Raw genomic sequence first — 26,366 nt, 5'->3', positions numbered from 1 at the left:
GCTGGTTGCATTTCCTATGTCCTCCCTTTTATAGCCCTTCCCATATATTATAATCATCTATTGCTATTCCTTACTAGACTATAAGTCCATTGAGAATAAAAGCATATCTGCTTTGATTATCACTATATCCCCCAGCACACAGAACGGGACAGCCACACAGTAAATGGAATAAATAAAAGGATGAAAGAATGAATGAACAAACAAATAATTCCACATATCAGTGACTGCTTTGTGTGTGGTATGAGTTGAATGATGCTAGGACAAATCTCTTCCCTAAAATAATTGCCACAGGTAGCTTTCTTGAGATCTGACTTTCCACTATTTACAATTCAAATTTCTTTGGATTTTGGAAACCATTTGTTATTCCAATAGCTCGTTTATTATTATGCAAATATATCTGGGTAAGAGTAATATGTTAACCTGCTCTGTTTCCACCTTAAGGGAAAGTATGAGTCCTGAGCAATGAAAGACACATACAAGATAAGATTCTAGGGCAGTATTGTCCCTTGGATGCTAGCAATGTTTGTAGTCGTAGCAATTTGGCTAGTGCAACTGAGAAACTGAATTTTGAATTTTATTAAAATTTAATTAATTTAATTTAAATTAAAACTTAATACAATCTTTGTTAAATTAAATACAGTGGTTACTGTATTGTACAGTGCAATTCTATAGGAATAAAACACCAAATGGAGGAAAAGAGTAAATGGAACACACTATGGAGGCTTCAAAGACCCCTCTGTAAGGCTCACAAGTCCAGTTCTTGTTCAGGGACAATTTGAGTTGGATAACACCTGACAACAACAAAGCCAGAAAGGAACCACAACACATGTAGCTAGCATTGTGAATGGAGAATACTATTATTTCAGCATCCCCATATTCAAGAAGCCTTTAAGATTGGCTAAATCCAGAAAGAATCACTACATTTTCTCAAAGACTGAAATCCCACCACAGTGCACACAAATATAAATGTTCATGGCATTTGATTTAAGTTAATTAAAATTAGAACCTCAAATTTATTAGAGCAGTTTTTTCTTTTAAATTTAATTCATCTTTCTACTTGTCCTTGTTTTTTGCATTTTTAATGTTGTTGATTCATAGCATGCTGACATTTTCCATAATGCTTAATGGCACATGATGATTTTGCAACCAGAAACACAGACCATTTAGGAGGCATTTAATGAATGGAACAGTCACCGGAATCAATAAATGCACTGGTTCATTTCTAAGTTTAAGATAAATCTTTCATGTGTGCAAATAACTTTTCTAATAACTTTACTTTTTACTATTGGGGCAGAAACTTGAGATAAATATGCAAATTGTGATGTTCTTTGACTTTCTGTAATTTGGCATCATTACATGTGCTTAATGTCCATAATTTATGACTATGTAAATGCTCATAAAATATTTCATCTTTGCTGCCTGCCAAATATATGGTTGAAAAATGTAAACTTATAAAAGCTAAAGGTGGTAATGAATTCAAATAGAATGAACAGAAACAAAGGCCATTCCTACACATACATTTTAAGGACTAGTTTTAGCATTTATATGGCTACTTCTGATATATAATCTTTTTACATACGTATCAGAGTAATTTGTCTGTTCTATCCAGGTAATTATTACAGATTTGTCCACCCAAAGCTGAAATACCAATTGATTTAGTGACTTCAGTCAAATAACCAGTCAGTTAAGTGGAGAAAGAAAACATCATTAAACCAATAGCTTGACTCTAATGACTGAGTGACAGAATTTACCAGTTAACTGCATCAGAGATTTTGCTCCAGAAGCCTGAGATAGAATAGACTTTGTGTCATTCCTTCTGATAAAAAGAACAAAGCTGAACTGGAACCATTTTTATTTGTGGTTTTATATATAAATAGAGATAATTTATTCATATTAACTGCATTAAAATCTTACTCGAAATTGTAGCTATGTCAGGAGTGTGTGAAAATGAACATCGTTCTATAAAGTTAAAGCTGTGGCTGTTCATACCCTGATAAACGATTTTAGGTTTAAGATTTTTTATCATATTCTTTTGTCAAATCAATCAACATGGCCTATCTTCTCAGTGCAAGATCAGCTGAAAACCCAGAAATATTTGCTTTTTCTTCCATGCTAACATGTTAAGGAACTGAGCTGCTCAGTTTATAAAATATTGTGTTTGGAACTTTTCATTTCCCTCTTATCTCTGGGGCCATGTAGATGCAGACTGAAGCCAAATAGGCTGAGATAAAGAAGTAAATTGAGCATCTACCTAAGCCTAAATCTAAATCTACTTTCAGAGTTCAAAGAGATTCTCTGGCGCATCAGTTATTTGCCAGGTTCAATTCACCATTATCCATCTCCATGACCCTGCAAGCATAGTAAAGTTCATATTTATAGGTTACATTAGGTTATAAAATATCTCATAGTAAGGCAAGGACATGATATACTTACCATGTAGTCTACAGTTACTGTATAAACGAGCTACATTGGCGACAGAAACCATGGTGGGCTCATCAGCTTACTTACACCCAGTTCATGCCAAGGTAAATTATTTGAGAAAACGTAACCTAGTGGCTAGAGAATTACATAAATTCCAACCTAGCTTCAAATCTCATTGCCCACTCAGTAGCTATAGGACTCTGGTCAAGTTACTTAACTTCACTTATTTAAAAAAAAGAAAAGAAAAAAGAGAAGGCAGTATATCTCAATTTTTAAAGAAAGGCACTTAGATACATACAATGACATTTACACATGAAATATATGTTTTTGGATTTTTGGGTTGGCAAAGCAACACCTAAAGCCTTGGCAGAGAACTATCATGGCAGGATGACTTCTCCCCAGGTTTTTGTGCCTTCTCTTAATCTGTAATGTAAATAGGCCCCCAAGGATGTACCCAAATATTTAAAAGTTGAGGCAACTTACTACATAAACATCCTAACACTTTCAGTTCATCAATAACAAGGTAGCGTTGATGTCGCAAAATTATTTCTTCAAAAATCACCTGGAAAAAAAAAGGAGGGGATTAAGAAAATCATGAAATGACAATGCTACAGGACAGAGTAAGCGAAGGGGTTGTATATAGCCTACCACAGGGCTCCATGCATTGTAAGGCTTCCATGCATAATTTCTTTGTGCATCCCACCCTATTAGTTTTCTGAGCATGATTTTGAGATTTATAATGGTACTGGGTATAACTTGATAACTTTAAATTTATGTCTCAACAATTCTGTATTTTTAAAGGGCAATAATAATAATAATGTTAATACGTGTATAATTCATGCCATGTCAGCAAGCCATTTGTCAGTCTGGCAAAAGCCCATTACCAATCACCGTTTAGAATTTTGTGACTTATAAGTACTGATCTCTGAAATTCTGCTTTCTATATTATGACCTCCTTATATTTGACTTCCTCATATTTACTAAACCAATACATTACCATCAACAGGAGTAAATTCCCTTTAAATCCTTCCTATTTTCTCAGATAACACTCCACTTCTGGTTTCATTTGCTTGCCTACTTATTCTAGAATCCATAGTCAAACATTTGAGTAATATTTTACACAGCATCTTAAAATTCTTAGCCCCGTTGGCTTTCTGCATATTTGCTGCATACAATCCTAAGCTCTGAAAATTTCCCAATGTCTGTTTTCTCCCCACTTGTATACAGGCTGCTGAGCGTTGCTGAAGAAAGTCAAGAAGCTGTACTGATTAGGTTTACCTTCATTTGGTCTTTGGCTGTTGCTCAGCAAATCTTTCATTTATCTTTTCTTGGTGTCCTTCTGTAATCTCTACAACAGTTATTCGAAATCATTTCCACTCTCCTTAAGCCTTCAGCCACAATTCTACCTCCTCACTCAGTAAATAAGTTAATTTCTTACTTTACTGAGGGAAAAAAACCACCTTTCATGAACTCCCTTCTTGTCTCCTCCTCCATCTCAAAGCTTCTCTGGATTTTCCTTCTTTATCTTTTCCCTTTATCTTGTCTATGAGGAAAACATGTCCCTCCTGCTTCCTAAGATTAACCCCTCTGTCCTCTCCTTCCATTCTATTTTGGTACCATTATTTCATCCATTAGTCCCTTCTCTCTTACATCTTTAGTATTTTCCCATGCCCACTAATATACTCTAGTCTAGGAAAAGCCAAAAGGAAGACAAACAGAAATAATGAAGCTATCAAAGTCTTTTCCTACTTACTGAAGATTATGGCCTATATCTAGCCTTCTGTACATGACCAGCCATCTCAAAAATATAATCTGTAGTCACTTATCCCATTTAGCACCATCTACTCATTTAGTCAGGCTGCTTCTCTCCCACCCCCTACTGAAACTGTGTTTTGAAAGTTACTAAGGACTTCTTAACTGCAAATTTTCAGTCTTTTCTTAGCCCTTACTCTGCTTTACCTCTCCGTAACATTTAATACAGTACATTACACTAACCCCTCTTTACTGAAATTATCTGCTCTCTTGGCTTGCAAGATTCCTCAGCCTTCTGAATTCTCCTACTGCTTTGGCCATTTGTCTCTGTTTCTTCTGCTGACTCATTTGTTCCCCTATTTTCTGTATTGTAGGTATTACCTAAGATTGTGTCTTTTCTTCTCTTCAATTCTCTTTCAATAATCTCCACTATAATGATTTCATCCATATGTATGATTTCAAATATCATCTCTGTTCAAATGATTTTTCCTAATCTATATCTTCAATAACAACTTCCACCTTCAGGTCTCAGAACCACAGTTCCAAATGCTGAATGAATATTTAAATGTTTTCAGCTAGATAACTGTTAATACCTAAAATTCAAAATATCCAAAATTTGACTTATTATTGGTATCTTCAGACTTTCTCCATTTATTTATTTACATTTTTCAAATTCCCTAGTTTCATAAATCCAGGAGTCATCCTTAAAATTCTCGCACTCCCTCAAACCACTATACTTCGTCAGAATTTCTTTTTTTTTTTTTTTTATTGGAGTATAATTGCTTTACAACGTTGTGCTAGTTTCTGCTGTAGGATGAAGTGAATCAGCTATACGTATACCTATATCCCCTCTCTCTTGGACCTCCCTCCCACCGCCCCCATCCCACCCATCTAGGTCGTCACAGAGCACCGAGCTGAGCTTCCTGTGCTTTATAGCATGTTCCCACTAGCTATGTATTTTACGCATGTTAGTGTATATATATCAATCCTAATCTCCCAATTTGTCCCACCCTCCCTTTCCCCCCCATGTCCACATGTCCGTTCTCTATGTCTACATCTATTCCTGCCCTGCAAATAGATTCATCTGTACCATTTTTCTAGATTCCACATATATGAGTTAATGGCTTACTTCACTCTGTATGACAGACTCTAGGTCCATCCACATCTCTACAAATGACCCAGTTCCGTTCCTTTTTATGGCTGAATAATATTCCATTGTATATATGTACCACATCTTCTTTATCCATTCATCTGTCAATGGGCATTTAGGTTGCTTCCATGTCCTGGCCGCAATGAACATTGTGGTACATGTATCTTTTTGAATTATGGTTTTCTCAGGGTATATGCTCAGGAGTGAGATTGCTGGGTCATATGGTAGTTCTATTTTTAGCTTTTTAAGGAACCTCTATACTGTTCTCCATAGTGGCTGTTTCACTTTACATTCCCACGAACAGTGCAAGAGGGTTCCCTTTTCTCCACACCCTCTCCAGCATTTATTGTTTGTATTAATTCCACCTCTGAAGTCTCTCTGTCTCTCCATCTCTCGGTCTCTTTTCTCCTGTCTTATTTTCATTCTCACTACTACTATTCCTATTTAGCTTTCTGATTCCTCACACCTATATTATTCCAATACTTCAGTCACTTCATCTCCAGTGTGTCCCCACTCCAATCTGTTCAGAGTTACAAAAGTAAAGCTTCAGCCATTTTGCTCAATAGCATGAGATATCTTATGTGGCCTCTCCTTACCAAAATGAAGTCCAACTTCCTTAGCCTAGTATGGAAGTTCTTGTAGTCTGATCTTATCCTACATCTTCTAGTTTTATTCCAAACTACTTCCCTTCACATATCCTATGGTATAGCTAAACTAGACTACTTGTAATTCCACGTATCTTATACTACTTTTCTGCCTATGTTCTTTACTCCTTTGGAAAAGCCCTTTCCACATTTCTGTTCCTTGAAATCCTGAGCACTCTTCAAGGTTCACATAAAGTTCCTTTTCTCCGTATAGTCTTCCCTGTTTCTCCTTGGCAAAAAGTAGTTGCTACTTTGCTTGGGCCCCCAGAATGTTATTTTTATTCCTCTTACTGCATGTGCCCCATATTACCTAAATAGCAGTTATATGTATTTTTGAGTAGTCCTGCTACTCAGTCGTTAGCTCCATGAATACAGGAGTTTAGGCTTATTTACTCCTATCTCTATGTAACACCTAACACAGTACTGTATACCTAGTAACAGCACCAAAAAATTTGTACACTGGATGCCTAATTACAAATGGATCGAATATTTAAATTTAGAGCTTTTCTCTGCAGAGCTTCAAACACTTTGTGAGCATTATCTCACATCTTGAAAACATTCTTGGGAATAAAACAAAGGACAGTTGCCATTATCTCTATGAAGGACTAAAGTGGCAAAGCAATTTACTAGAGTTGGTAGCAGAGCTGCAAATCCAAAACCACCTGACTACTTGTGCTCTATCCCCTCAACCATGTTTGCTCTCAAATTAATTCCAATTAATTTAGAAGTAAATTTCCATCTCTTTTGTTTATCCAACAGTTAGCTTTAATAGCCACATTTCCCTGAGTGGATTGTTGCCTAGAAGTCCAAATCGCCTCACTTCTTCCTCTACCCTCTGCCCTCTGGCAGTTATCACTCCTCCCTGTCACTTGTGTGGAAACACACTCTGGTCGATGTTCTTTCTTCTGGCTGTTTTAGTTTCGATGTACCAGCAATCAGCAGGCTTGTTCAGCTTCTTTTCTGTGGTCATTCCTCGAGTGAGCTGAATTTACCTGCACTAAATATTACATGTCATGGGTGGCCTCACATATTGGAGGGCAGAAAATGGCTGCAGCTGAAGGGAGGAGAAGGGAGGATAATGACTTTATTTTCTGCAGAAAGAGATGAGATCATTTTTTAAAGATGCCATTTCCTTTTAGATATAGAAGATTGTTAGACTCCCCTTTATGTCCTTTTATCATCCAAGGTCATGGAAAGAGTAAGAAGAAGTTACTTCCTGGGATGATAGTGAAACCTGAGCTGTTGGGCATCATTTAGGCATAAAGATCATGAAGTACTTTGCTAACCACTACTGTAACCAAAATGTCCGTGGGCTGGATCATGATAAACATTCCACTATGGCAGCACAATACATCAGCTTTAGATCTAGCAGTAAAAAATAGGAATTCAAGAGAGACAGCCATTATTTGACATGCCCAGTCTTGAGCACACTCTTCCAGTGTGTTTATTAGTAATGGTAAGGTGGATTTGTGTGTGTGCATGTGTGTGTGTTTAAGACATAATTTCTGCCAGCAGAATCCTCTGGATTTGGTGACCCAAGCAGTTATTCCACAGTCCCAAAGACCAGTTGAAAAGAAAATAATATTTAAAGAATATTTTTATTTTGTTTGCCTGATATCAAATAGCTGGGTTGACTGTTATGTTTTTTTTCTTGATTTGATTGTTCTGAGAATACATTTTGAAATGCTATTAGTTCTTGTGAATTTGGAGCTGTCAGGATTCCACCTTTTCCTACAAAGAGGGTAACTGCACCCAACCTACTTGAACTTCTAATTTATGATAGAAGTTTGGAGGGCTTATAGGAAGCTTTCACCCCTGGAGGACTAACTCACATCTAATTCTCACTGCTGTGTATGACAACTATACTTGTAAAATAATTCAACATCTATTCTAACTAAAATATAATTATGCATTCAATATATAATGTCCTCCACTTCTGCCTGAATCCAGTAAACTGTGTTATATAAATAATAATCAGTAATAACATGACATAAAAATATGCTTTAGGTAATGATGAACATTAAAATGCATGAATTATTTCAACAGAAGCATATGAACTTGTAGGAACATAATGGGGGAAAATAGCTTCTTGTGCTTGTCTTTTTTTTTTTTTTTAATCCTCATTTGTATCTCAAAACCCAACTTCACTGAGGATTTCCAGTGAAATTTCTAATGGGGAGACTCTGGCAAATGTAATTTAAGGAAGCATGACTAAAGGTGATTAAATAATATAATGCAATATTAAGTGCTTTATGTGACTTCAACTCAAACAAGACTTCAGTACTTCCCACTCAATGAGGAAATAAAACCTTTTTTTAACTTAAGAAAAAAAGTAAGTTGTTAAAGAATATTAGATACCCTGGTAATGAAACAGATCAAATAAGAGTAGCCATTTTTATTCAGTGGTATGAAAATAACCCAAGAGAATAATTGTGAATGGAATGAAAATAAAAGCAGAGCTGAAATTGCCATGTAAATAATAATAATAAAAAGTGGCTGCTTCTGCCAAAGTACTGTCAACTGAAACAGATTGTACAGCACCATAATTATCAAAACTGACATACGTAAAATGATTATAAATTAATGGTTTGTAGAACAAGGTCATACGTCACAGATTTGTACCAGGTAGATACATAATCACAGGGAACAAAAGACCTTGAAACAATGTAAAATTATGAAATTAATCTAAAATGGGATACTGCACACACAGTGTAAATTATGAGATCATTTTTCATATGATTAAGGATGAATTTATATACCTAGACACTTGAATGAGTGGACTTCATTACATACCGCTATTACTACTGCCTGTGTGACAGATTTGGTCAGCCTTACTGTAAGTACTTTAACAGCAAGTCAATCCTAGGAAAAGTTACAAAGTTGGAAATTAGATTTATCACAGGTTATGTGATTGGTTCCAAGAACTAAAAAATACATCGGTAAGGGTGTTGGTCTTATAAATTTACATGTATTAAGTACAAACAGCATGCTAGTTTAACAATTTGTGCAAGTCAACGGCCTCATGAATACCTCAGAGGTTTTCTTTCAATGATATTTTATTCTTTTCATTTGATAAGTTGAAGAATAGGAGTGTAATTTTCCCAGAATGCATTAAATCATTTTGCCGTAAACTTGAAAGTCCTGTAGATCTTCTGTTTGAAACTGTAGTCATGTTGTACCCATCAGATGATTTCTTTTTTGTAGTAAATGTTGTATTCCTACTGTGCTATTTTTGGCAAGCTCTCTATGTGGCAATATACATGTGGCAAAGACATAAATAGATAACATTGCCTGCTTTATAAAAATTTTCTCAGGAAACAAAATTTTCTTTGCTGAAAATATATTCAGGAAGTTGTTACTGTTTATGCATAATATGGCTTCGGCTTACTAATGTTTGGCCAATGCTAGAAACATACATAAATTGAAATTGAGTCATAAGAAAAGGATAGTAAATCATAACTCTTTGGGAAAAGACCTTGTGTTAAGGTTTATATCAAGATTCCATTTTCGTGAGCAATAGTCTGTGTCTACATGACACCAAAACATCTGGATGCAAAGTGAAAAACGTAGTCAGTCATCTAGATGTTTCTAAATATCCAGATGCTTTGTGTTGATTAGACAAAGATTCCAGATGATTGACTGAATTGTTCACCCTCACAGTTAACATGAATAGATTACTCCATCTAGCACTCTGGGGAAGCAGACAATCATAAGAAAGCAGGAGATGGAGCATGAGATCTTACAGAGGAAGGAGTGGTTTGATGATACCTGTGATTATTTTGTCCTCATGCAATTCTCAAAGTTGAGTGATGCCCTTTTATTTTTATCATTAAAATAATAATTCAGGATAAAAGTTATTATTTTCTTCTGGAAATCCAAATATTTATTCTTTTGGAATAAATGTTGTGTTGATTCATCGCAAAACTTAATAAACTATCATGGAATCAACAGTTATTAAATAGATAAAAAGTGAATAGTTTTAGATACTGCCCCCCACCAAGTACCAATGTATTTTAAAACAGCATATATAAATTTCAAACAGGAAAGAAAATTTTGAACTTCTAGAGTCAGTGAAGAAGCATTTTTTGAACATTTATGTATAATTCATTCATTCATTCCTTCACTAAACATTGAGCCACCTTATGTGCCAGACACTGTGCATAGGATCAGGATACAAGGTGCATCAGATAACTTTTGCCTTCAAGCAATTCACATTCCAGTAGGAGCTACAGCACTGTTAACAGTTAATAAAGGTAGAGTGAGATAAGTGCCAAAAGAGCAATGTGCAAAGTGTTACTGAAGCATCAATAATGCAGCCACTGTCTGCCTAGGGTGGGGGAAAGGCAGTTGTTAGGGAAAGTTTGATAGGAGAAATGATGTTTGTGAAGAATCTTGAAAGAAAAGGAGAAAGAGAACAATCAAAAAAGCTGAAAACTACAAAGAACCTCCTGTTTAGACATATCAGAGAGCTAATAAGAAGACAGAATTGAGGAATCAAAATTCAAGAGACAAGAGAAATTTACCCTGCATGTGCTTAACATTTTACCTTGCATTCCCTTCAAGAAATTTGCTGATTCATAAGAGGCACATGTAGAAGTGACTTCTAAGAGTCAGGGGGGTCTGCAGAGTTTTTTGGCCATCTCATGAGGCTGGAGAAAAAAAAAATGGAGCTCACAACTACCAAAGCAGCCAATACATGACTGGCAAAGATCCCAAAGAAAAGAGAAGAGCAGAAAAGTAAACCTGACAGTTAAAGCAGATTTTCCTCTTGAGGTATTATCAAATTGTAAGTGGCACACACATAGAGGTGGAGAAACCTAGTAGAATGTGGCTGTTGAGAAGCTGAGAAGCTAAGTAAAGGGTATCAGGATTTGGTCAGGGACTCAGAACCTCTCTGAGTTCTGAGAGGTTAAAATAAAGGATTTATAGAATAAATTAAATCCTTTATAGAATAAGGATTTAATAATGTGTTGGATCTTATGCAATTGTGGGAGCTTATGTAAAAGACTATGGAAGTCTGATGCCTTCATATTTGGTGGGTAGGTCTAAAGTCACTAAGGGTCAGTAGGGTCAGTATTGAGAAGAAAATCAGGACTTGAAACAAAAGAGTCAGGGCAGCCTGTAACCCACAAGGACTAACTGAAACCCAAGAGGACAAACTGGAACCTGTGTTTGTCTATCACTACCTTTGACTTCATCAACGCAGGTGACTTGCAGAAGAAACTGGCAATTTTTGCCATGGAACTGCACATGTGTCCCTAGCCTGGGACTCAGAGAAGCTGAAGGAGATCTGGTAGAGGCTGGAGTAGCTGCACGTCTGGCTGCTGCTCTAAGCTAACAAGGTGAGTCAGAAGATCAGCCACAATGTGTATGAACTGCATGGTTTTTGGATCCCTACACCTACACCAACCCTGAGAGCATAATGGCTGCTGCTTTACTTCCACCTTCCAAATCTCACAGAAGTTTTTTCCTAGAGGTCAGTACTAACTTAAAACTAAACAGGGAAGGGAATTCTAGGAAGTCTAGTTCTTCCTTGATACAGTACAAGACCACCGAATGGTGACCTTGCCAAATTGGCATCCATATACACCTCTTTTAACCATATTTGTCTTCCATATAAACACAATAGCAACATGATTCAATTATCCTTTGTACCATCGAAAATTCATTAACCAAAATAGGATGCTTATCCATCTTTGGATAATAACCATTCCTCTTCTAACTGAATTATATCCCTGCATTAATCAGCTTGGGCTGGCATAACAAAATACCACAGACTGAGTAGCTTAAACAACAGAAATATTTTTACTTTTTTTTTTTTTTCCTCACAGTTCTAGAGGTTAAAGATCCAAGATCAAGGTATCAACAGGTTTGGTTTCTTCTGAGACCTGTTTCCTTGGCTCGCAGATGGCTATCTTCTCACTGTGTTCTCTTATGGCCTTTCTTCTATGCACGTACACTTTTGGTGTCTCTTCTCATGCCCAATTTCCTCTTTTTATAAAGATACCAGTAAAATTGGACTTAGGCCCACTCTAATGTTTTCACTTAACTTAATCACCTCTGTAATGGTCTTATATCTAAATATAGTCACATTCTGAGACACCTGAAGTTAGGACTTCAATATATGAATTCTGGGGGTACATAATACAGCCCATAACTCCCTCCATGCCTTTGATGTTCTGTGATGTAAATAGTGAGATCTAAGATTAAGAGATCTAAGATTAACTATTCTTGCCATATCTTCTGTTACATGGTAGAAGAGCAGGAAAGTGATAGTAAAGGTTAATATATTCATATCAAAATTAGAGGAAATACTCAAAACAGTTCTCCTTGCTGCAACTTGCTCATGAGGTCATATAAAGTATTTATAACTTCCTACACCCATTATCCTTTGCATATTCCCTCTGTCCTCAACAAGCACCTTGACTAGTCCTTGCCTGGTGGAGCGAGTGATCCAAGCCTTCATTCCTGAAGGGTCTAGGCCATTAGCAATCCTACCTGCAATGAGTTGTTTTAGTTTTTGGCTTTTAAAATAGGTGTGTATCAGAGGATATCCTGCATGTCTGACATAGTCCTTCTTGCCCTCTTCCCTGTGAAGGAGCAACCCAAAATTTCCCCTTGATAGTCAGAATCCATCACCCCAGCTAGTACAGTAGTCCTTTTTCACTGTAAATTCAGTGACATCAGAAGCTCAAAGGAAGCAGGTGACAGTCTCAACTTCTAGTTTAATAGAAACATTGCTGTGTACCCTGGTGGAAGCATTTCTTCCATGGGAACTAAGACCTCTAGACTAGCAGAGCACAAAATGATGGGGAAAGTAAGAAAAACTTTTGCTTGTAAATTACTAAAGATAGTTTGTTTCCTGGACCTATGTATTTTGTTTATGGAGGAAACAAGACCATATATGCTTCTCCAATATAGAGCTTTATTTTGCATCCTAGAAAATGTTACCCTCACCACACGAGGCATTGCCATGCAGATGGAATCATAATTGAATCTTCAAAGGGTTGTTCCACTGTTCTATCTGCCCAGCTGCTTCAGGGTGTTGGTAAACACAATAAGACCAAGAATCCCATGAACATGAGCCCATTGCTACATTTCATTTCCCATAAAATGACTTCCTTGATCAGAAGAAATGCTCCCATTATCACTTGTACTCAATTTTTTATAATTGTTCTATTCTCTTACAGTTTCCCCCACCCCACCCCATCCTTCACTCCCACTAAACTATAACCTCTTTGTGAGCAAGAACTGTGTCTTATTCATTTTGGTAACTTTAACAAATATAGCCTAAGTTTAGGTACATGTTCAAAGGATACTGATTGAAAGGTCAATGATAGAAAGGTCAATGATAGAAAGGTCAATAATGTCAAATACAGCTGAGGGGTCAAACAACATGAAGGCAAATATTAAAACGAGGACTTTTATTAGAAACAAGGACCATTTAAAGATGGAATTAGGGACTACCCTGGTGGTCCAGTGGGTAAGACTCCATGCTCCCAATGTTGGGGGCCCAAGTTCGATCCCTGGTCGGGGAACTAGATCCCACATGCATGCCGCAACTAAGAGTCTGCATGCCAGAACTAAAAGATCCCGCATGCTGCAACTAAAGATCCTGTGTGCCGCAAGGAAGATCCCTAGTGCTACAATTAAGACACAGCACAGCCAAAATAAATAAATAAATAAACATTAAAACAATTTAAAAAATAAAGTTGCAATTAAACAGGTGAAACAAAAGGAGAGAAATCTCGCGATGGCAAATTCTCTTACTAGCTGTATGAACTTGGGTCTCTGTTATGTACTAAACGTTTATGTTCCCCCAAATTCATATATTGGAGCCCTAACCTCTAATGTAATGGTATTCGGAGAGGAGGCTTTGGGGAGGCAATTATGGTTAGATTACGTTATGAGGGAAGGACCCCCATAACAGGATTAGTGGCCTTATAAGAAGAAGAGATCTGTGTGTGTGTGCACGCACACACACATACACAAGCTTATGCATACACATGCACGTGTGAAAATTTGTGTGAGGTCACAGTGAGAAGGAGGCCTTTGCAAGCCATGGAAAAAAGTCCTCACCAGGAACAGAGTCAGGCTGACACCTTGATCTTGGATTTCTCAACCTCCAGAACTATAAGAAATAAATTTCCATTGTTTAAGCCACCCAGTCTATGGTATTTTGTTATGACAGCCCCAGCAGACTAATCCATCCTCCATTTCCTTTTATCTAAAATGGATATAAAAGCTATCTGACAGGATCAATGAGAATGGTAGAAATAATATATGTAGAGTGCCTAATCAGTGTTCAATAATAATAGTGAATTTATCCATTTAGTGTTGTGCAGCTAGTATTATGCTGGCCTGCCATATGCTTTCCCCTTCAATTCATTTCAGGTTCCTATTTGCTCTTTGTGTGACTATTTGATCATTTACCTTACTCTGCTCCTTTATCTATGGGTCTCTTGACTACTGACTGTTTGCATGGATTTGTATTACTTTGGCCTGTGATATTTATGAACTCTTGATTTTTGTTGTCTATTTGGCCTCTGACTCATCACTGACTAGACAGACTCTGCTTTCCTGGTGTTTACCTGGCCCCTTTGGCCAACAGTGAACTGACTTATATCTTGAGTGCTCAACAGCAAATCAGAGAGTATTTTTAAGGGAATTCATACTCTATACTTCCATAAAAATCCTGACTCAGTGTTCATAAAAATATGGCACATTATTTCAATCTCCTCCTACCTTAGCATTCACTTTTGTCATTGTAATTTTCCTTCCTTTTAGATATCTGCTCATAATTAATGGGGTTACTTACTGCTCTAGATCTCCAGTAGTTTTATTGCTTGCCTTCTGAAACAGACAAGGTCTCATGAACCAGTGCTTTAAAACTTTATGTATCAGTGACCCTTTGAGAATCTCATGAAAGTTATAGGGATCCCTAGCACCATCACTCCCAAATGTCTATATTCACTTCCACATAAAATTGTGTATACAATTTCAGGAAGTTAATGGACCTTTTGAAACACAGGATTTCAACTCCAGCTTATGAAATTCAGTATTATTCCTTCCTCTCATCCCAGCATACTTTAAAATATTTAAATAAAACATTCAGTTTGAGTTTTTTCTTTGGTTAAATGGAGTTTATTTTTACTGACAGTTTCAGTTTTTTAAATTAATTTCTAAATAATCCAAACCTAGGAAATAGTTAGAAGGAAGTACCAGGTTAAGAAAAGCATTAGAAACAGTAAGACAGAGGCACTAACTCATGAACTTTATGCTGAAAAGATTTCTTGGTCTTTAACCATGAGGGAAAAGAAAATGTCCTTCCCATGTTGTCCATGTTGAACAGAGATATGCCATCATGAAGGAATTGTCAGCTGTGAGGTAAATGACTGTTGGTTGGCTCACACACCACCCTCTGTTGGGCATCTTACTCTTCACTGATGCTCACTAACACCATTAAGGTAAACCCTGGCCTTGGCATTTCTGTGGTTCATGGATTGATATATGAGCCACTATTTGACTTTTTTTTTCGTAACTTGATATAACTCTCACATATGTACTACAATATGTTCTGGCATCCCTTTATAATCACATCCCTCAATGTGGGTTCTCCAAAGACTTACACTGTAATAGTTCTGCTATCATATTCATTGTGACATAAATTGGCATCATAATGGATTCTTTTTGGACTTGCATCCTTATGTATTTTCTCATTCTAACCTCTCATTGTAATGGCATCATAACAGGATCCCTGCAGACTCTCACTGAAGTTATCATGAGGTAGTTAACATCATGGCAACTCCAAATTATATTGCACAGGAAATCAGCATTGTGAAAGGAACTTAAATAAAGTCCTGATAAGTAATCACTGGTTATGTTTAGTGATTATTTTGTTTAAACAACTCTCTCTCTCTTTTAATTCAAAAAGTTCCCCAAAGACAATATTCCACATTAAAAAAAAAACTACCTGGCAACCAGGAAAATTATACTGTTTAAAGTGAGCCAATTTTCAGTTGAGTTTGGCAAAACATCCAAAAGTATAGCTTGTGCTTTAATAACTAGAAAGTAAGCTGATATGTTTCATTTTATATTGATTTTTAAAATAGCTGGTATTCAACACAGCTATGAGAAAAGGAAGCTGCATATATTACACTTACACCCAAAACTATCAACTTAGAAAAAGGAGAGTCTTCACCTCTCTAGATGTAAAAACTGAAGATAAGAATTTGGGGCATAATGACCTTTCAAACTCCTGAACAACTGAAAAGGAAAAAGATGTTTGTTTAGAAGGAAATGAACACTCCTTCTGTGTAAGAATTCACCACCATCAGTATTGCTGAACACCTTTGGTGCAAAGCAATGTACTTAATTCAGAAGATACCAAAAGATGTGGCATATTTCCTGTTGATGAGAATGTACAGTGTAATTGTGGGAAAAAATCATATACTTTAAGATCTGGATATTGGTAAAAGTGTGGCCCACTAAATATCTGATGAATGTGTGATTGAGACATCAATGCTGCAGCAGGAGTTCATAAGGATCAAGTGTATTGGGTTCGTATTGCTGCTCTAATAAATTGCCACAAACTTAGTAGTTTAAATAATACAAATGTATTATCTTACAGTTCTGTAGGTTAAAAGTTTGATACTTTTCTCTCTTGGCTGAAACCAAAGTGTGGGGAGGGCTGCATTCCTTTCTGGAGACTTCAGTAAAGAACTAATTTATTTGCCTTTTCTGACTTCTAGAGGCCACGTGGATTCCTTGGCTCATGGCTACTTTATCCATCTTGAAAGTCAGCAATAGTGTAGCTCTCTGTGCCTTTCTTCCATAGTCACATCTTCCTCTCACTGACCTTCTCTTCCACTTTTATAAGCCTTTGCAGTTATATTGGACCTACATTGATAATCTAAGATATCCTCTCTATTTTAAGATCAGCTGATTAACAACCTTAATTCCATCTGCAACCATACTTCCTCTTTGCCATTAAATTTAACATATTCACAGCTTCCAAGGATGGGAGGGGAAGATATTGGAGGAAGTAAGCCTTGAATGGAGCTTTGAAGAGAGATTAAAATATAGACAGGATTTACATTAGGATGTGAAAATAAAACCAAATTGTAATTAATTCTTCAGCACTCTTCCAGGCCAATAATGTTAGCACAGTGGAGGTTAGAGGTTTGAAATACAGACATTGGAGCTAGGCAGACTTAGTTTCAAGTCCTGGCTCTGCCAGTAGTAACTATGTGATCTTGGACAAGTCACAAATCTACTTGACCCTCAGTCTCTCATCCTTAAGATAATGTTAAAAGTAACATCTAACTCATAGCATAATCATAATGGTTAAAAGAGGAAGAACATGAGGACTTCTGGTTTCCAGTATAGGCTGTAGGGAGCTTAGATGTTGCCATTCCATCCTAACAACAGGTAAAAAGCTGAAGAAACTGAAACATAAATAACTCTTTTTAGATCTGTCAGAGAAGTGAGGTCACAGGGCAAGACGCTACTCTGAAAATTAGGGAGGCAGAAAGAGGAATACAAAGAATCACAACTTACTAAAACAGAAACCCCCAAGCAGAAACTTGCAAGAGAACCAGTTCTGTGGTAGGAAACACTGAACTGTAATTAATGAATTGCTAAAAGTCAAAAATGAACAGTTTAAGAGATAAAATCTCCAAGGGTCTCAGTTATCTGGGAGGGTTACCACACATTAGTGAATTTTTTAAACTTTTAAAAATGTTTTAATCCGGGGCTTCCCTGGTGGCACAGTGGTTAAGAATCTGCCTGCCAATGCAGGGGACATGGGTTCAAGCCCTGGTCTGGGAAGATCACACATGCTGTGGAGCAACGAAGCCCATGCGCCACAGCTACTGAGCCTGTGCTCTAGAGCCTGTGAGCCATAACTACTGAGCCCACATGCCACAACTACTGAAGCCTTGCGTGCCTAGAGCCCATGCTCTGCAACAAGAGGAGCCACCACAATGAGAAGCCCACACACCACAACGAAGAGTAGTCCCTGCTCGCCGCAACTAGAGGAAGCCCACGGGCAGCAATAAAGACCCAACGCAGCCAAAAATAAATAAATAAAATTTTAAAAAAACTTTTAATCCTTTTTTTTTTTTAGAACAGTCCCTAACACCATACACAAAAATAAACTCAAACTGGATTAAAGACCTAAATATAAGACCGGATACTATAAAACTCTTAGAGGAAAACACAGGCAGAACCCTCTCTGACATAAATCACAGCAAGATCCTTTTTGATCCACCTCCTAGAGTAATGAAAATAAAAACGAGAATAAACAAATGGGACCTAATTCAACTTAAAAGCTTTTGCACAGCAAAGGAAATCACAAACAAAACGAAAAGACAACCTACAGAATGGGAGAACATATTTGCAAACAAAGTGACTGACAAGGGATTAATCTCCAAAATATACAAAACAGCTCATGCAGCTCAATATCAAAAAAAACAAACAACCCAATCAAAAAATGGGCAGAAGAGCTAAATAGACATTTCTCCAAAGAAGACATACAGATAGCCAAAAAGCACATGAAAAGGTGCTCAACATTGCTAATTATTAGAGAAATGCAAGTCAAAACTACAATGAGGTATCACCTCATTGTGATACCAGTAACCAGGTATCACTGGTCAGAATGGCCATCATCAAAAAGTCTACAAACAATAAATGCTGGAGAGAGTATGGAGAAAATGGAACCCTCCTACACTGTTGGTGGGAATGTAAATTGGTACAACCACTATGGAGAACAGTATGGAGGTTCCTTAAAAAACTAAAAATAGAGCTACCATATGATCCAGCAATCCCACTCCTGGGCATGCATCCAGAGAAAACCATAATTCGAAAAGATACATGTACCCCTGGGACTTCCCTGGTGGTCCAGTTGTTAAGAATCTGCCTTCCAATGCAGGGGATATGGGTTTGATCCCTGGTCAGGGAACTAAGATCCCACATGCCACATGCCACGGGGCAGCTAAGACCACACGCCACAACTAGAGAGCCCACACGCTGCAACGAAGATCTTGTGTGCCACAATTAACACCCAATGCAGCCAAATAATAAAATTTTAAAAATTAAAATAAAAGAAGAGATACATGCACCCCAGTGTTCATTGTAGCACATTTACAATATCCAGGACATGGAAGCAACCTAAATATCCATTGACAGAGGAATGGATAAAGAAGATGTAGCACATATATACAATGGAATATTACTCAGCCATAAAAAATAATGAAATAATGCCATTCGCAGCAACATGGATGGACCTAGAGATTATTATACTGAGTGAAGTAAGTCAGACAAAGAAAGACAAATATCATATGATATCGCTTATATGTGGAATCTAAAGAAAAGGTACAAATGAACTTATCTACAAAACAGAAATAGAGTTACAGATGTAGAAAACAAACTTATCGTTACCAGGGGGTAAGGGGGGAGGGATAAATTGGGAGATTGGGATTGACATATACACACTACTATATATAAAATAGGTAATAAGGACCTACAGTATAGCACAAGGAACTATACTCAATACTCTTTAATGGCCTATATGGGAAAAGAATCTAAAAAAGAGTGGATATATGTATATGTATAACTGATTCACTTTGCTGTACACATGAATCTTCTTTTTACTTGAGTATTGATTTATAATATTATATTAGTTTCAGCTGTACAACATAGCAATTCAATATTTTTATAGATTATAATCCATTTAAAGTTATTACAAAATAATGGCTATATTTCCCTGTGCTATACAATATATTCTTGTTGCTTATCTATTTTATACATAGTAGTTTGTATCTCTTTATCCCATACCCCTATCTTGCCCCTCTCCGTTTCCTCTCCCCACTGGTAACCACTAGTTTGTACACTAGTCTGTTTCTTATTTGTTGTATTCACTAGTTTGTTTTATATTTTAGATTTCACATATATGTGATAACATTCAGTTTTTGTCTTTCTCTGTCTGAATTACTTCATCTAATATGATAATCTCTATGTCCATCCATGTTGCTGCAAATAGCATTATTTCATTCTTTTTATGGCTGAGTAATATTCTATTGCATATGTATATTATATATATCACATCTTCTTTATCCATTCATCTGTTGATGGACACTTAGGTTGCTTCCATATCTTGGCTATTGTATATAATACTTCTATGAACATTGGGGTGCATGTATCTTTCCAAATGAATGTTTTTGTTTCTTTGGATCTATTCCAAGGAGTGGAATTGCTGGATTATATGGTAATTCTTTTTTTAGTTTTTTGAGGAACATCCACACTGTTTTCCAGAGTGGCTGCACCAGTTTACATTCCTACCAACAGTGTAGTAGGGTTCCCTTTTCTCCACATTCTCTCAAACATTTATTATGTGTAGACTTTTTGATGATAGTCATTCTGACAGGTGTGAGGTGATATCTCATTGTGGTTTTGACCTGCATTTCTCTGATGATTAATGATGGTGAGCATCTTTTCATATGCCTGTTGCCATTTGTATCTTCTTTGGAAAGCTGTCTGTTCAGTTCTTCTGCCCATTTTTAAATTGGGTTGTTTGTTTGTTTGATATTGAGCTGTTTATATATTTTGGATATTTACCTCTTATTGGTCATATCATTTGCAAGTATTTTCTCCCATTCAATAGGTTGCCTTTTCATTTTGTCAATGGTTTCCTTTGTTGTCCAAAAGTTTTTAAGTTTAATTAGATCTCATTTGATTATTTTTGCTTTTATTTTTTTTGCTTTTATGTTTTTTGCCTTAGGAGACATATCTAAAAATTATTGGTATGATTTATGTCAAAGAGTGTTCTGCCCATGTTCTATTCTAGGAGTTTTATGGTTTCAGGTCTTAAAATTAGATATTTAATTCATTTTGAGTTTATTTTTTATAGTATGAGTTTATTTATATAGTGTGAGAAAATGTTTTAATTTCATTGCTTTACATGTAGCCGTCCAGTTTTCCCAGCACCACTGATTGAAGAGGCTGCCTTTTCTCCATTGTATATTCTTGCCTCCTTTGTCATAGATTATTTGACCATAAGTTTGTGGGTTTATTTCTGAGCTCTATAGTCTGTTCCATTGATCCATGTCTGTTTTTGTGCCAGCACCATGCTGTTTTGAATGTTATTATTTTGTTGTATAGTCTGAAGTCAGGGAGTGTGATACCTCCAGCTTTGTTCTTTTTTCTCAAGATTGCTATGGCAATTCAGGGTCTTTTGTGCTTCCATATAAATTTTAGGATTATTTGTTCTAGATCTGTGAAAACACATTTTAGTGAATATTACCTCCAGGAGTCCAACCAGGTTCTCACAATGGATATCAAAGAAAAAAATCCCCTCATGCTTCTGGTATGGAGAAGGAAAAAGGAACCATTTTGAAATATGCCAGAACTTTCTGTCCTTCTTAACAAGGCCTGCCCTCAAAAGAAACTATTTCACCACAACCTAAAATACTGGGGGTTTTATCAGAGCTTAACCAAACTTGAGGAACAGAAATACTGAAATCCCCAGCCATCCTATCTCATCTAAGAGAGGAAGAGACTGAGAAATACTTTTGAAGTTCACAATCTAGAGATGCAGGCTCACTAAAAGACTGAGACCTAATCATAGGATTATAGAATGTTTCCTCTTTCCTCACACATTACCAAAGGCTTATTTAATGCAGTACCTTTTACCAACTCCATCATGTCCACCTTTTAATCAAAAATCAAAAGGCATAATAAAAAGCAAAAACACAGTTTGAAGAGACAAAGCAAATGTCAGAACCAGACTCAGATATGCCCATGACTTTGGAATTATTAGACAGGGAATTTAAAATAACTATGATTAATATGTTAAAGGTGCTAATTGATAAAGTAAACAGTACCAAAGAACAGATGAAAAAGATAAGCAGAGAGATGAATATTCTAAGAAAGAACCAAAAAGAAATGTGAAAGATCAAAAACAGTGTAACAGAAATGAAGAATGCCTTTGATGGGCCTATTAGTAAACTGAACACAGCCAAGGAAAGAATCTCTGAGCTTGAGGATATCTCAGTAGAAACCTCTAAAACTGAAAAGTAAACAAAACTAAGACTCACGTTTATATGGATAGGCAAAAGACCCAGTACAGCCAACAAAATATTGAAGAAGAGCCAAGGTGGAAGACTGTCACTATGTAACTTCAAGACTTACTCAAAGCTACAGTTATCAAGACAGTGTGGTATTGTCTCATTCAGTCATTCATTCAAAGAATATTTATTTATTCATCTAGATCTATGCAGAGATATAATCTTTACTCTTCATGGAATTATACACTAATTATAGAAATAGGATATTACCAAACGCCATGTTTTAAAACAGTCCTAAATATTTTTAAAGTTCCTTGTTAACTTCATGGTACAGACAGGTCTGAACATAATCCTTGCCCTCAAGAGTTTACAATCCTGTAAGGAGAAAACTAATGAACACATAACTGTAGTACAAGGTCAAGTAGATTAACTTTGGGACATGGCATAGTAGAAGGGTTAAAAGCATTGGTTCTACATAAGTTTCAGTTTATAACCACAGTTTTGCCATTTCCTGGTGTGCAATGGTGGTCTAGCTACTTATATCCTCTAAGTCTCAGTTTCTCCATCTGTAAAATAGGGATGAAAGTAGTTCTTACCTCATATGATTGTTAAGAGGCTTAAATTAAATAAAGCGTATAAGTACACAGTTTAGTGAACAACACATAATTTGTACTTGGTGTTGCTATCAAGATATATAGACACAAGTTTATGTTGAGTTCAAAGGACAGAGAGTGCACATCTGGTTTTGAAGATGAGGAGAAATCTTTATAAACAGGTAACACTTACTACGAATCTTAGTTTCACCTGCTTTTGTCTTCTGCTCCTTGAAACTGGTCTCACCAATGGGCTCTGTCTTCAAGCATAGCCCTGTTCTAGAACCTGAGACAATACCAACAGAGGCAGGAAGTATATCAGTAATCTCATCCTCAAAATCTCAATAATAATTCTTCTCAGCCTTGGGATCTAGTATCCCAATTATAGCTAACCCCTTCTCCCACTGTTGTTATTTCTTTTGTGCAAATTTGGTCAGGATCTGAGAGTATGTGCAGGCACATTTTAAAAGAATGAGTCATAAAAATTCTCCCACCTTTCTGTAAAAACTGATGTATTGATGGTGTCAAATACCTAAATGTGGAAATGCTAATAGGTTTAAATAGGAGCAAAGAAGTTGAAAAACATATTCTTGCTTATATTGTGAAAGCGAACCTGATTTGTTTGTTTTTCATCAGGAGCAAAATGATAAAACTGCACCAAAGGGCACAGTGTCAGTGTAAATTAGACTTTTATAATTTATTTCAACATGTAAATTTAAAACATTATTATTATGAACACCACATTTTCTCACAGTAGAGATGATGGAATTGCCATAAGGGAGATTTTGAATACTGAGAAGGAAGAAACTGAATAATCTATTCCTGAAATGCTAACAGCATTAGAGAAGGACTTTGAGGAAAAGTAAGCACTGCAAAAACAGATTGTAGATCTGTATTGCAATGATAGTAGTGTTGTGGAAGTGGTGAGCTGGAATTGTGTCTTACAGCCTCTGACCCTTCTTTCTGTATTTCATTTAAAAAAACATAGAGAAGGAAATCAGAACTCTATATTCTCTCATCCCTCTCACAAAACTGGCCCTTCTTATGAGAAAAAATTTGACTTCATGTATGAGGCAGGACTGAAATTTATTTTTTAACTCCCTACCCTTCCTTTCTGCATGCTCTCTCCCACTTTCAGTAGCTCTACTCTATGACAATACTTAGCAGGTCTTTGCACATCCTGAGTTTACAATTAAGAGGAAAACAGATCTGCTATCTCCATAGGTTTATCAGAAGCTCCTTGAGAACAAAGAACATATATGTGTGTGTGTATATATATATATATATATATTTATATTTATATATATATATATTTATATATATATATAAATATATATATATATATATATGTTTATCCATTCTGCACAGTGCCCCTTTCACAGAGCAAATGTTCAACAAATTTCTTTTTATTGCTTCATATCTAATAATAGCTTATACCTGTTGCATATCTACCAAAAGCTTAATGCATGCAAAGCAATATTCTAAATACTTACATTGTTTCATTAATACATCAGCAACCCCATGAAGTAGGTGACTTCATAATTGTAATTTTCATTTGGTTTAAAGAGGCCAAACAGCTAATGAATTTTACGGGTAAGATTTAAATCTGTCTGTGCCCTATGAAGTCCCAGCTCTTAGCCACTAAACTCTACTCCCAATGCTCATTTTTAACACTATTATTAGTGACATCATGTTGTGAAACAGTTTAGCACAGGGGAGGAGCTTCAAGATAGCTGAGGATTAAGACGTGGAGATCACCTTCCTCCCCACAAATACATCAGAAATACATCTACATGTGGAACAACTCCTACAGAACACCTACTGAATGCTGGCAGAAGACCTCAGACCTCCCAAAAGGCAAGAAACTCCCCACGTACCTGGGTAGGGCAAAAGAAAAAAGAAAAAAACAGAGGCAAAGAATAGGGATGGGACCTGCACCAGTGTGAGGGAGCTGTGAAGGAGGAAAGGTTTCCACACACTAGGAAGCCCCTTCGCAGGTGGAGACTGCGGGTGGCGGAGGGGGGGAGCTTCGGAGCCATGGAGGAAAGCGCAGCAACAGGGGTGCGGAGGGCAAAGCAGAGAGATTCCTGCACAGAGGATTGGTGCTGACCAGCACTCACCAGCCAGAGAGGCTTGTCTGCTAACCCGCCGGGATGGGTGGGGGCTGGGAGCTGAGGCTCTGGTTTCGGAGGTTGGATCCCAGGGAGAGGACTGGGGTTGGCGGCGTGAACACAGCCTGAAGGGGTTAGTGCACCACAGCTAGCCGGGAGGGAGTCCGGAAAAATGTCTGGACCTGCCGAAGAGGCAAGAGACTTTTTCTTGCCTCTTTGTTTCCTGGTGTGCTAGGAGAATGGATTAAGAGCACTGCTTAAAGGAGTTCCAGAGACGGGCGCGAGCCGCGGCTATCAGCGCGGACCCCAGAGATGGGCATGAGACGCTAAGGCTGCTGCTGCCGCCATCAAGAAGCCTGTGTGCAAGCACAGGTCACTCTCCACACCTCCCCTCCTGGGAGCCTGTGCAGCCCGCCACTGCCAGGGTCCTGTGATCCAGGGACAACTTTCCCGGGAGAACCCACAGCACACCTCAGGCTGGTGCAATGTCACACTGGCCTCTGCCACCACAGGCTTGCCCCACATTCCATACCCCTCCCTCGCCCCTGGCCTGAGTGAGCCAGAGCCGCCGAATCAGCTGCTTCTTTAACCCCGTCCTGTCTGGGTGGGAACAGACACCCTCAGGTGATGTACACACAGAGGCGGGGCCAGATCAAAAGCTGAACCCCAGGAGCTGTGCAAACAAAGAAGAGAAAGGGAAATCTCTCCCAGCAGCATCAGGAGCAGCGGATTAAATCTCCACAGTCAACTTGATGTACCCTGCATCTGTGGAATACCTGAATAGAAAACAAATCATCCCAAATTGAGGAGTTGGACTTTGGGAGCAATGATATATATATATTTTTCCCTTTTTCTCTTTTTGTCAGTGTGTATGGGTATGCTTCTGTGTGTGATTTTGTCTGTATAGCTTTGCTTTTACCATTTATCTTACGGTTCTCTCTGTCCTTTTTTTTTTTTTTTTGTATACTTATGAGCACTTGTTATCACTGGTGGATTTGGTTTTTGGTTTCGTAGCTCTCTTCTTTCTTTCTTTCTTTCTTTTTTTATTACTTAAATTTTTTTAATAGTAATTTTTTATGATTTATTTTAATAACTTTATTTTATTTTATCTTCTTCCTTCCTTTCTTTCTTTTTCTCCCTTTCATTCTGAGCCGTGTGGATGACAGGCTTTTAGTGCTCCAGCCTGGCATCAGGGCTGTGCATCTGAAGAGGGAGAGGCAAGTTCAGGACATTGGTCCACAAGAGACCTCCGAGCTCCACATAATATCAAATGGCAAAAATCTCCCAGGGACCTCTATCTCAATGCCAAGACCCAGCTCCACTCAACGACCAGCAAATTACAGTGCTGGACACCCTATGCCAAACAACTAGCAAGACAGGAACAAAACCCCACCCATTAGCAGAGAGGCTGCCTAAAATCATAAGGCCACAGACACCCCAAAACACACCACCAGATGTGGACCTGCCAACCAGAAGGACAAGATCCAGCCTCATCCACCAGAACACAGGCACTAGTCCCCCCCACCAGGAAGCCTACACAACCCACTGAACCAAACTTGGCCACTAGGGGCAGACACCAAAAACAACGGGAACTGTGAACCTGCAGCCTGCGAAAAGGAGACCCCAAACAC

The 26,366-nt window shown here is 37.4% G+C and overlaps 1 pseudogene across 1 annotated transcript in view; it reads right to left on the bottom strand.

Annotated features, from left to right (window-relative positions):
* LOC309653252 (large ribosomal subunit protein eL32 pseudogene) overlaps nucleotides 1–24,969 on the bottom strand; it is a 499,263-nt pseudogene extending 474,294 nt beyond the window's left edge. The window contains exon 1 of the transcript XR_014268774.1: nucleotides 20,424–24,969. The product of XR_014268774.1 is annotated as a large ribosomal subunit protein eL32 pseudogene (transcript). The remainder of the gene's footprint in view (nucleotides 1–20,423) is intronic.
* Nucleotides 24,970–26,366: the final 1,397 nt, after the last annotated feature.

Source organism: Balaenoptera physalus (genome assembly GCF_965194825.1).
Source record: "Balaenoptera physalus genome assembly, chromosome: X".
Classification (NCBI taxonomy): domain Eukaryota; kingdom Metazoa; phylum Chordata; class Mammalia; order Artiodactyla; family Balaenopteridae; genus Balaenoptera; species Balaenoptera physalus.
The sequence above is the reverse complement of the archived record's forward strand: the minus strand, read 5'-3'. Positions and strand labels throughout refer to the sequence as shown.